The following is a 12776-nucleotide window of genomic DNA, read 5'->3' as shown; positions in this document are numbered from 1 at the left end:
CACCCCACAGCAGGAGAATACAATCACCTTGAGGCCAAAGGCTGGACGTTTTCTTATTTTTATTTTTTGAAGGGGAGGAGGAATCTTAGCAAAATAGACTCCACTGTTAAGGTTAGCTATTCCTTTATGGTTGTGAGTTGTCTATTCATTGCAGAATCGGGAAGGGTGTGCTTCTGCATTTCAGAGGTGTGTATTTGTGAGATCCCCTTCTGATCTGAGGTGAAAGTTTTCATTTGGGGGGGGGGTGTATAAATGGATTTATTCATAGTTTAATGTAGAAGATTAACTGTGAACTGTCATCATGAGTTTATGTCGGGAGATGCCATGTATCTGCAGGGAGGCTGAGCAGCAGTTATTGCAATGTGTCCGACTGGGGGATATGGCCCACATACTTGAGCCAAGGCATCAGAATCTGATCAATTTTAGTTGGTTGACTGTAGGCCAGTAAGACTGCAGAATTCCACCCAAATTGAAATTATTAGCTGGGGGTAGGTGGGGGCCTTCTGAGAGAATAAAAGGCTGGGATCTGGTCAAGAAGGGACGGGGAGAAGTGTGTGTGGTTGTTGTACATCTGCTGGAAGTTGAGTCACACAGTGGACACCTGGGGACTTAAGGAGTGGCTCGGAGTGGCTTGTGAAACCTGAGAGGATCTGAGAGCTGAAATCACAGGCTAGAGCTGTGGAAGAAGAATGGCGGGGAAGAGAGGCAGCATTCAGGAGAGTTCTGCCCCCAAGAATCAGCAGCATTGTGGAGAAACTGAGGTAACAACAGTTTCTGGGTGGGGGGGCTGGGGAAGGCTGCAGAAGTCCTGAAAAAAACTTGAGAGACTCAACAGGGAAGTGTTCATGGACTTGACTGAAGACTGCAAGTGTGCTCAGTCGATGAGCATTAACTGAGGAAGAGTGGCATCAGGAAAATTAGCTTTGGGTTTGAATACAGGTAGGACCAAGCTCACACGATTACTGAAAGGAATCCTATGTTGTATTTGCTATTTCATTTAAAGTGACAGTAACCATACAGTGTAAACATTCTTATTTAAAGCAATTCTAAGGAAGCGAAGCTAGTTAAGGAACCACGCATACATACAAATATCACTATTTATATTTTACTAATATAATTGACTTGTGTGTTTTTTTACCTCTGTGCTGTTTTGTCCTACTCCTAACCATAGCCAGTGGTGCTTAAACTGAGGTAGAATATAGATGGCATTCAGATACACAGTGGCTGCAGTAATAAAGGGTTAGGAAATGAAGGAATGTGACATAGCTAAGGGGAAAAGCTAATGTGTGAGAGGCAATAATAAAAGGGGCATTGAAAGGATGCTGATAGGCTTGTGAGGAACTAGAATATCTTTGCATCCTTCTGCTGAAGTTACGCCGCTGTGATAGGAGATGGTGTAAAGTAGTGCCAGACCCAGTCATGTGCCAAGCATGCAGGAGGAGGAGGTGGGCTGCCTTTTCCGCTTGGGACTTTTGTGCTTGTGTATAGAAAACCTATAAATAAAATACCCCAAGTTAGATTTGGAATAGTTCCTGTCCTAGCAAAATGTGAGGTGACAAAGGACAAGTCAAGTCAAAAAGACCAAGCAGGTGGAAACAAACATCCTTGCTTTTCCCGCCTTGTTGCTTCCAGATGGAAATGAAGCCTTGTTTTTAAAAGCCGTTATCTCTTTCCCTACGCTTATATCCCTTTATCTTTGGTGTTTTTCACAAGAGCACTTTTATGTTCTTTGCTGAACCCTCTGAAATATTTTTCCTGTTGCCCGTTAGCAAGCAGCACAATCTATTCACAATGTGTTGTTGTTGTTTTACCATTTTACTTCATCAGTAAACTTATGCTGATTTGGGGGATTTTTAAAAAAACTCTGTGTACTCTTGTATAGAAAAGTGTCTGAGAAATATGTATACAAATATTATGGGTTGTATTCAACGTGGCACTAAGGAGAACATTCCATCAGCGCAAAGATTTCTCCTTGCTTAATGACATGTTACGGCAAAAGGGTTCTAGCCCCACCTAGTTTTCTATGTACAGGAATGAATTGGGGTTTTTTGTTTTATGTATAAGGGAGATGCAAGTGGTATAGCCACACAAATAGTATAGCCCTGTCGCAACTTTACCATTTCAGTGGCAATGAGGTGTTTGTAACTCAGCGGTTGGGACTGTGCCTGACTGCATTTGCTAGAAGAAGCAGGTTGCTCAGTTCTGTCTCATTATATTACTTGAAACAAATGTCTTTTATTATTCTGTTAAGCAAAGGGTGGGGAGACCAAACCTTAGGAAAAGCAAAAGAAGAAAAAGAGCCTCAGAATGATGCTAAAAGTCTTTATCAAATACAGTTCTTGAAAAATACCTGGAAGCCCAGTGTATTTTGATCGAAAATAATCTTCATAGATACTTACTGAAAACATGCTTCTCCTATCCAAAATAAGGATTTTCTATTGTTGACTTGATAAATGCCTCTTCCTTTGCTTCCCTTGATAGCGCCAACCAGATTTGTCACATCAGACTCAATATAATGTGTCCTATGCTGAAGACAAGCTAGTCATCATGCCAACCTGTTCTCAGTCTTTGTTAGTAGGATAAAGCCGTGCTGTTGGATAAAAGGTATCACAATATTAAATGCTGCCATTGTCAGCTCTTATTTGGTATACATCAGAACCAAAAACCCATCTCTTCAAACATTCTTCAAGGAACAGAAAAGGCCTTAAACTTTTTTTGCTAGTCCCTCCAAAATTAATCCTGCTGTACTCATTACTACTGTCCACTAGATGGCAATAGTTTAAAGAGAATTTGTCTTCTGCTCAGCTGGCAAAAATGACATCAGCCTCTTTCACTACAGTCTATACAGAAGGCTAGCAAAGTAGAGGGAAAAGCATTAGGTGCATATGTTTGTTTCAGCCCAGAGCCCAATTTAAAGTAGAAAGAGAATCTTGGAGGAGTTTTGGATGAAAGAGCTGCTTTCCTGCTTGATTTGACACAGGTAATTTTAAAATAAAGTAATATAGTTTAATTAGCTTTGAACACACACACACCAATGTGTGTCCTTTAGTTTTATATCTTAAGAAGCAAATGTTTCCATCAGAGGCTCTTTGAACAGAGCCCAGGCGGGTGCATATCAGCTCTAAGCCATTATGCAAATTACTAACTAGAATAGCCTTTTGCAAACATTTCAGCCAAAACCTTGGATTTTTCAAGTTAAGGGGGCACTTTGGATACCCTATTCCATTCCCACTCATTGCATCAGACTGATTTATTATTATTTATTAGATTTATGTACCTTGAGGGGCACACAAGCAGTTCCTTGAAATGTTTCACCAGAATCATGCAGAACTGGCCTTCGTCTTGCTTCTGTGGCACAATATATTTTATGGCATATATGTATGGCGAACATCTGCCACAAATAGGAATGTCACTCTGGGGCACCTTACAGTAATACCTACAGAGCTATCTGTGCCTTGGAATGGTTTGTTGAGGGCAAAACCAGATGCAATGTGAGAGACATGTGATCAGATAACCTGACATGTTTTAATTTGCTTAGAAGTCGCTTTGCAGGAACAGAGGCAGCTGGTTTGGATGGGGCCCATGACACTTTGGGGAAAGGGGGTAACACTTTCCTTCCACACACAAAAATATCCCCCTTCCTCAAGCTGCAGAGGGTTAGGAGCTGAGAACAATATAGGATATTTGGATAGGACCTGTATGTGTGATTGCAACACAAAATTGTGTGTATTCCTTTCCCTAATTTTCCTGTGGTTTTATATCCTATCCACTGCAGCCTAAATGCAATGTGACGTGTTAGATGCATATTTCTCTCGCAACATATTTTTATTCAATGTGGCGGCAAAATTGGGAGAATGTTCTCCTGATACCACCACAAATTCCAATCCAGTGAGGACCAGTGAGACATCATAGAAACTTCCCCTTGTCAGTAAAATGAAGCGTGCACACATAGTTGCCTTGAAACCAGATGGTGCTACTGCAAGCCCATCTCTTGGAAATGAATTTCCCTAGTTTTGAAAAAGGCAGAGGCTGTGAATACTGTCCATGCAATCCAATAGTGTTATGGAAGTGACAGTGAATTCAATGGGACTTACTCCAAGGTAAGTGAATATAGGATTGCTGCCTGAGTTATATGGAAACTGACAGCTTTGAATACTAATTTTGCCTGATATTATGAGCTCTTAGCCAATTCATGTGTGTGGATTTTTGTCTGAACTTCTTGCCCAATGACTTCCTTACGCAATGAAACAGTGGGAATTAATTTGTTTCAAAAACGGCATAGAGCTTGTCAGCCTTCATTGGAGTGAAGATGCTCAGAGTTTGCCTCTTCCATTAGAACGCTATTTAATTAAAATTTCAACTCCTTAAAACAGGTCTTCAAGTGCCTCATTGCATTGAATTGTAGTGGGTAGCAGAGTGTGAATCATTCTCTAGGAACCAGTTACACTCTCAGCTCTGCCTTTATCACCCACCATCAGCTAACAAACAAAGCTCCAGTTTTTGTTACAAAGGCTGGTGTATGGGTTTTCAGTCAGCAGTTTCTCAAAGAGAGAATTCAACAGGTTGCCGCACTTGGCCTCAATAAAGACTTCAAAAGGACGTGCATCTATTGAGAAAACAAAACAAAACCACCATCCCATAGTGGGTTGATAATATAATTGCATGCAAATGTCAATAAAATATTAAGGCAATCTTCTGCTGAGTTGGTGGAAATGGCATCTTTGCTTCGCACAGAGCTCTGCTGGATGATACTGAGATTGGTTCTTCAATCAGTATAATTTATTTTATTTATTTTTGAACAAAATGATTATAACAAAACCTCTAAGCAGCTTACAATAAATATTAAAATCATTGGTGAAAACATTTTAAAATAATTAAAAACATTTAAAAAATAATTAATTTTAACAGTAAAAACTCATCAACATTTATGTGTCTGGATAGACTTGCCTATCATACTGGCTAACAAAAGCAACTTTACTGCTAAAGTATAGACAGAGGCGTCTATGCAACTCTGAGACAACCTAGCGGTGTGCTGCTTCACTCTGCCATTAACGAGAAACGTGTGTTAAGCCTCCTCAGATGTTTTGGACAACAGCACACATCAGCCCTGACTATTAACTATTTTGTTAGCTGACATTAGCTCATTAAGGAAAGGAACAACAACAACAACAACAACAACAACAGTATCCCACCCATCTTGCCTCAGCCACTCGGCATCTTCCAACACATATAAAAACATAAAAGATTACATCTGAAGGCCTGCCTGCCTTCAGATGTCTTCTAAAAGTTGTATAGTTGTTTATTTCCTTCACATCTGATGGGAGGGCGTTCCACAGGGTGGGTGCCACTGCTGAGAAGGCCCTCTGGCTGGTTCCCTGTAATTTCACTTCTTGCAGTGAGGGAACCGCCACAAGGCCTTTGGAACTAGATCTAATTTCCTAAATGCTTTAGTAAATAAATAAGTCATGGTTACTGGTGGAGCAGACATGCTAGATTGCTGTTTTCTATTGTTTTCTTTGTGAATCAAAGTTAAGGTTGATACTCCAATTTAAGTGAAAAGCAGGTAGTATATTATTCTGGAGTACGTTCTGCGAGACTATCTTGTGATGTAGAAGGAGCTGGCAGGAAACAATGGCTGCTGGAAGTCAGCCTCTTAACTCGGGGATTTCATAAGCTGTAATTGCGTTAAGGGCAATAAGAGCTCCAGCTAAATAAAGTGGCATGAAAAGAAGTAGTCAGCACACAGCAAATGGCACTGATTGCTCTTCACCCACTGCAAGCTTTAGAGTGTCGTCTCGGGAAATCCAACCACACATCCTAAGCGAAGAAAGTTAAGTCAGGTTTCGACTGGCCCTGCTCAAAGCAGAAATGGAAATCCCTCACCCCGCTCACTCCTCCTTGCTATTAGCTGTGGTGGTGAAGAATATCACTGTCAAGACTGCTCAGAGAACAATAGGCAATCCTGGAGTAGCTGGAGCTGTTTCATTCAGGCACAGAAAAGAAGCTAAAGTTCATTTGCCCCTGAAAAGCTCCCCCCATCTCAGGCTATGTGTTGAAACCAGAAATTAGTATACACCCAGACACACAAGGTTTTTGGTAACCCACCCTGCCATCACCAACATTTTGTAGAAAAGACTAATTGCCAAGTACCATATGCATGTGGGACCATTAGTAATTCCGTAGCTATGCAAATTAAAACAGTGATGTATGATTTATAGCTTTAATAATGTTCTGAAGGCTCTTAAATTTTAATCACTTGCAACATCCTTTTTAATATTCAATTACTTTATTAACTAATTAGGTCACTTGCTGAAAAAGCACATAAGGTTGGTGCTATTTTAATATCAGCTGAGCCTCACAAAATACCTTTGAAATGGCGTCAATGGTTTATTTATTTTAAACAGATCATTAAGATGCTATCATTAATAAACCATTTATAGGGAGGAAAGCCCCCCCCCCAAATAAACCATAACCCCAAATTGCAACTGCTGTGTCCAGAGGCTTGACCACCGGATAGGAATAGTCACTCAGGTGCGAGACTCAGAGGCTCCTGGATGAAGGGGAAGATTGGCTCAAAGACATAAGAGTAATCTAGGGTTCCTGGTAAATGGAACCATAGGGCTAGTGATCAGTTTGCAAATATTCTTGGAAAGCACACACAGTGCTAGCAACCAGAAGCGCTTTCTAGCTTTCAAAAATGATTTGCCATCTCTGCCTGCCTTCCTCTTGGGAGAACATGGACTTGGGAACTGTCATTCATGCCATGGTGACCTCAAGGATTGATTACTGCAATGCGCTGCATGTGGGATTGCTCAATATGGTTGGGAGGCTATATGATGTGAAATGTCTGGACCATGGTCCATCAGGACCATGGATGAATCTGTTCTTTGCCATCACAGGGGTGGGCAGCCTTGTTGGGTTGGGTTGTTTTTTCCTAGAACTATTTGAACCATTCTGCTTTTGCTGCTGTTTTATCTTTGACTACTTTGATGATTCTAGCATTTTACTGGGTTTTACCATTTTGAATATTGTCATTAGTTACTGTCACTTATTCATTTTACCGCTGCTTATTTCTGGTTTTTAAATGTATTGTGTTGTGATGTTAGGGGAAGCTGCCTTGGGAGGATTTTGACCCTAAAAGATGGCTTGTAAATATTTAAAACAGACAGCCAATGAGAGCCAGGTACAAAATAGATACGATTAGCATGAAAGGGCAGATTCTGAGACTAGGAGTTTGTTTTCCCATACCAGAAGTGAACTGAGCTCACTGTCCCTTTAAGCACAAGTCTTTCTTCATTTCATCAGCCTAATTTTGGAAGGAAAAGTCATTTTGTTGCTACTGTTGGCGAACTATTGAGAGTGAGAAGCCCTTTATAATCTATGGCAGAACAGCCACAGAGACCAGTAGTTTCTAATATCCCCTCATACCTTATTGGTTCAAATAAAAGTTTTGTCTAGGCAGGCATCCTGCTTCTAACAGCGGCCAGCCAGCAGTCACGGAAGAGCCTATGAGCAGATATGAGGACAACCACAATTTCACTTCAGAGATATATTTCCTCTCAACATGGAGGTTCCATTTGGCTACCATGGCTAAAAACTGCAGTTTCCCTGTAACCACCTATGTGGCTTGGGGACATCATTTCTTAAAGGGCACCTTTCTCCATAATAATTTCTTTTCATCTATGGAAACTGATTTGCTCAGGGTATGTAAAGTGAGGTTGCCTGACACATCAGACACCCCCCCCCTTTAAAAAACCCCCTCAAATCTTTTTATTTTTCTTCTGAAGGTAACAAGGTCTACACAGAGAATTTAATTGCAGCAGACTCCACCCTCTATCCTCAAATGAACTAATCTTTGGTCCTCATCCAGATAATCCTTGCTCAGGTTTAGAAAAACCACAGTTTATTCATTACTTCTCCAACATGTATGGCTTCCTTATGCTATAAAGAACCCAAAGTTTTCACTACAAGTGAAGGTAGTTTCAAATGCTGCATATACCAATAACGTCTTAGAAAAGGGGATTCCTTTTCCTAAGTATTACTTAATCCTCAACATTTCCTGGTAAGCAGCCCTTAGTAAACTCAGGGTAGAACACAATCTTAAACCTATGCAGGACACATTGGGACCATAACTTTTTCCAACACTTGTTTCCTTTTTAGAAAATGTACATATTGTCAAACTAAAGTAAGCACTGTACTATTTTCTGTGCATATATAATAGCTTTTCTGTTGCATAATTTTGTTTTTCTCTCACTTTTCTTCAACACATCTGATACTGGAATCTTAGACATGGCCTTTGAACAAAGCTACTTTGGGGAAATGCGAGACTTTTTAAAAACACAGAAATGAAGTCAGTGTCTTGTTCTGTGTGTTAGTCATGTAGCATTTTGTTAGGGCTGCCATAAGTCCGGATTTTCCGGGACACTACTGGGATTTCAAAGGTGGAATTGATATCTGGGGGGGATTTCCAAAAGGCGGCACTTTGTCCTCGATCTTAGGCAAGTCCTGGACCTTAGGCTATTCAGACCTCAGGTCTGAATGCCATCTGTCCCATAATACACTCATTACATGGCCTTGGGGGGTGCATCTTGCACAATTCCCCCCCCACCACCCAAGAGGAAATACACTTCAGCAGACCAATATTCAGATGCCATTACATCTGAACCAGCAAACCATGGTTTACAATTCTGATTAGGAGGAGGAAAGCAAACCACAGGTTGCCCATTTGAATGTAACAGCAGATGGTGTGTCGTGAGAGAGGGGGGGTGGTAGTGAACAGAAACTCTTTAAGCCTCAACTGCCCTGCTTTCATCTTTTTTTAAAAAAAAATTTAAAAAATTATTAATTAAAAAGGATTTTTAATACACATGTATTACAAATATACACACATACAAACATAAATTTCATACAATCCTTAAAAGTGTTCAAACATACCTACACTCAATCCCACGAATAATTCATTTTCCCATCACCATCCACCACCCCTCACCCCACCTTTGTGTTTGACTTCCAATCTACTCAATTGCAATTTCTTTCCACTTCTATTGCTTTCTTTCACACACCTTTAACCTATTAAATAAGATGGATAACAATATGTAACAGAATAAGAAGTATGCCCTGCTTTCATCTATATTAGGATAATATTGGGTTATATCTAGTGGTGTCACTCAGCTGATGGTAAGACTTCCATCAGCAGAACAAGATGGAAGCCATTTTTAGCAATCTTCCCATCACCCTGCAACCCCCAAATCTGATCTGGAAGGTTCCTCAGCTGAAAGATGCCTGGCCACCAACTGAATGACAGCATTGGACACAGCCCACTGTCACAGCTTTCCTGACAGTTGTAAGGATTGCGACATTATGTGAAGCACTTTGAGCATTTCAGAGTATTGCATATAAATTATATAACTGTTGTTTTCTGTCCTTCTTTAATTGTTTGCTAGAGTGCCATCTAGCTTCAGCTGATTGATTAAATGGGATCTGAACTGATAATCAGAATGTTGCCCTTGCCCATTTCTGATGACATTGGATTGTATCCAACGTTAGTGATACTCATAATGCATCTACTGAAATTACCAGCATGACTAACTTAAGTCTCTAAACTCCAACGAGTCTATTTTGACTAGGACTAACATACAAACAACCCATTGTTTTGCCCATTACAGAGACTAAAGGTTGATATGTTTGCTGTGTCCAAAAGTTAATTCAAATAAGATGAGTTCTGTGGCAACTGCAAAATACAGCATATTTCTACTGTGGGGTTTCAAAGATTTTAGTCCATTTGTTTGGAAAAAACGGGCAAATTCTTTTCAAGTTATAATAAGCAATACATTGGGGGGGGGGGGGCAGTTAAAGCTTTATAAATTTCAAGAAACACTGCCAAAAGCACAGCTTTTCTTTGATTTAACATAACATATTTACTTATGTATGATAATAGCTTTGTGACACTGTGTGGATTTCAGCAAAAATCAGAAACAAGCAGGAACACATGCAGCCTCAGGGCTTGTACAAGAATTCATAGTGCACTACATAATACCTGCAGTTTTGAAACCAGTGGGCATTGTACCCCCCAGAGTTAGGCTGACTTAGAGGCATCCATACTTTTCACATCACTAGCACATTATTTCAATTCATAGTCCAATTCTTTCACCTCAGGCTTGGGGCACATTAAAATATCATATTGGTTTACTACTTGTCAAACGGGATTTCTTAACTACATTTCAGGACACAAACCTCCCAAGACAATTCAGAAGCTTTTTTCACATTAAAAAATAATAATCAGGTGCTATTATTTGTAAAGTTCAATACCATCCCTAGACATCATACAACAAACCTCATATAATGAAAAATACAATCTGTGGCAAAAAAGGGCCAGTGTGTTTGGCTGTTAACCAGAAGGCTGGTGGTTTGAGCCCACTCAGGGATGGCTGTGGGCAGGATTCCTGCATCGCAAAGGGTTGGACTAGATGACCCTTGGGGTCCCTTCAAACTCTGCGATTCTATGATTCTAATAATGCAAAAGATTAATAAAAGCAACATAAAATGTCCCCTAAGAGACAGAACATAAGGAAGTACAACTTAGCCAATGCTACAAGAGCATAAGGTTTATTTAGAACCACAATGAAACAATGAGATCCTAGGCTTTGTTTTATAGGACAATTTTTAATAGGTGTGGGTGAACAAAATGGTCTTCATCTGCACTGATAAGACCATTCCCTCTTCCCTCCCTGACCATTTTTCCTTGTGTGCCATGTTTCTTTAGATGGTAAGCCTACAGGCAGGGGACTGCCTTAATTAATTATATGTAAGTCACTCTGGAGCCGTTTTGTCTGGAGAGAGGAGTACAAATGCTCTAAATAAATAAATAAGGTGCCAGGAAACTGTTCTGCAACTACTGGGGTGCTACCACAGAGAAAGCCCTTTTTTCTAGCAGCCACCTGCCTCGCCTCGCCTCGCCTCATTTGGTGGTGGCTCATAGAGTGAAGCCTTTGAAGAGGATCATAAGGTTTGGGTAAGTATATGCAAGGAGGCAATCTTTCCGTGAAATTACAGCAACCTTCTGATTTATAGGCAGCAAGAAGAAAAGTTCAAAGAACAGCACTATGCGATTGAAATAGGAAAGTTTTCGAGGATCTCTTAAAAGCCATTAAAGATGGGCCCATGCGGATATGAAGGAAAAGAATCAAAATCTCAAATAGAGGTATTGAATAATGAGTATAAAAATTTGTCTAAAATGTATAGAATGTTGTTGGAATGGCACACAAAAGATGAAGAGGTGAAATCAGTAATGATACATTGGGCCAGAGACTTTGGTTATAATATACAATATGATGATTGGACGAAATTATGGAATGAAAGGTTAAAATTTATGGCGTGTACCGCGTTGAAGGAAAATGTAATGAAAATGGTATATAGATGGTACATAAAGGTAAAGGTACCCCTGCCCATACGGGCCAGTCTTGACAGACTCTAGGGTTGTGCGCTCATCTCACTCTATAGGCCGGGAGCCAGCGCTGTCCGAAGACACTTCCGGGTCACGTGGCCAGCGTGACAAGCTGCATCTGGCGAGCCAGCGCAGTACACGGAAATGCTGCTTACCTTCCCGCTAGTAAGCGGTCCCTATGTATCTACTTGCACCCGGGGGTGCTTTCGAACTGCTAGGTTTGCAGGTGCTGGGACCGAACGACGGGAGCGCACCCCGCCGCGGGGATTCGAACCGCCGACCATGCGATCGGCAAGTCCTAGGTGCTGAGGTTTTGCCCACAGCGCCACCCACGTCCCACTAGATGGTACATAACGCCAGTTAAATTAGCTAAAATGTATAAAACATGTAATAAGTGTTGGAAATGTAAAGAAAAAGAAGGAACTTTCTATCATATGTGGTGGGAGTGCAAAAAGGTGAAAGGCTTCTGGGAAATGATATATAAGGAATTGAAAAAGATGTTGCGATATACATTTGTTAGAAAACCAGAAGCCTTCTTACTAGGATTGGTAGGTAATTAAATTAATAGAAAATATTGTAAACTTTTCCAATACGCTGTAATAGCTGCAAGAATACTTCTGGCGCAAAGATGGAAGCAGGAAGAAATTCCAACAGTGGAAGAATGGAGAATGAAACTGACTGAATATGCGGAATTGGATAAACTGACTGGGAAGATTCGATACCAGAAAGACCAAAAGTTTATCGAGGACTGCGGGAAATTTACAGATTATCTGAAAAGCATATGTGATGCACAGGCAACGCTTGTTGGTTTTCAAGAGTCTCTGTGAAAAATTAAGAAATATTGTAAAAAAGAAAGTAGGAGAAAGGAAGAGGAATGGTTAAAGGCAATAATAAGTTCAGAAATGCGTTAACAATAGAAATTTTAACGAAAGATTGGCAGAGAAACTGAGGGAAGTCAAAAATTGATGAATGTGAGAGTTAATATGAGTTGATTGTATAAAAATGTTTGGAAAATGAATAAAAACTATTATTAAAAAAATAAAAAATAAAGATGGCCCATGCATATTTCCTTGGGAACATTACAACGAAGAGGAAAACATCAAATCAATCATCTACTAAAATGCCAGGCTGTTAGCAGCCAAAATTTGGCAACTAAGCTAAACCAAGGTTTTTAAAAAAGCAACAGCAGCTTTGTATCACTTGGGCCTAATGCAAATTTGTATCTGGCCAAATATATTCACCTCTTTTATTACAACCTTCTCTGTAACGTAAGCCCAATGAAGCAACAGGAGCGGTTCCCCAGCCAACCATCCCACCTCCATAACCCTCCCCC

Source organism: Podarcis tiliguerta (genome assembly GCF_965153285.1).
Source record: "Podarcis tiliguerta genome assembly, chromosome: 2".
In the NCBI taxonomy this organism is placed as follows: domain Eukaryota; kingdom Metazoa; phylum Chordata; class Lepidosauria; order Squamata; family Lacertidae; genus Podarcis; species Podarcis tiliguerta.
Note: the sequence above shows the minus strand (reverse complement) of the source record.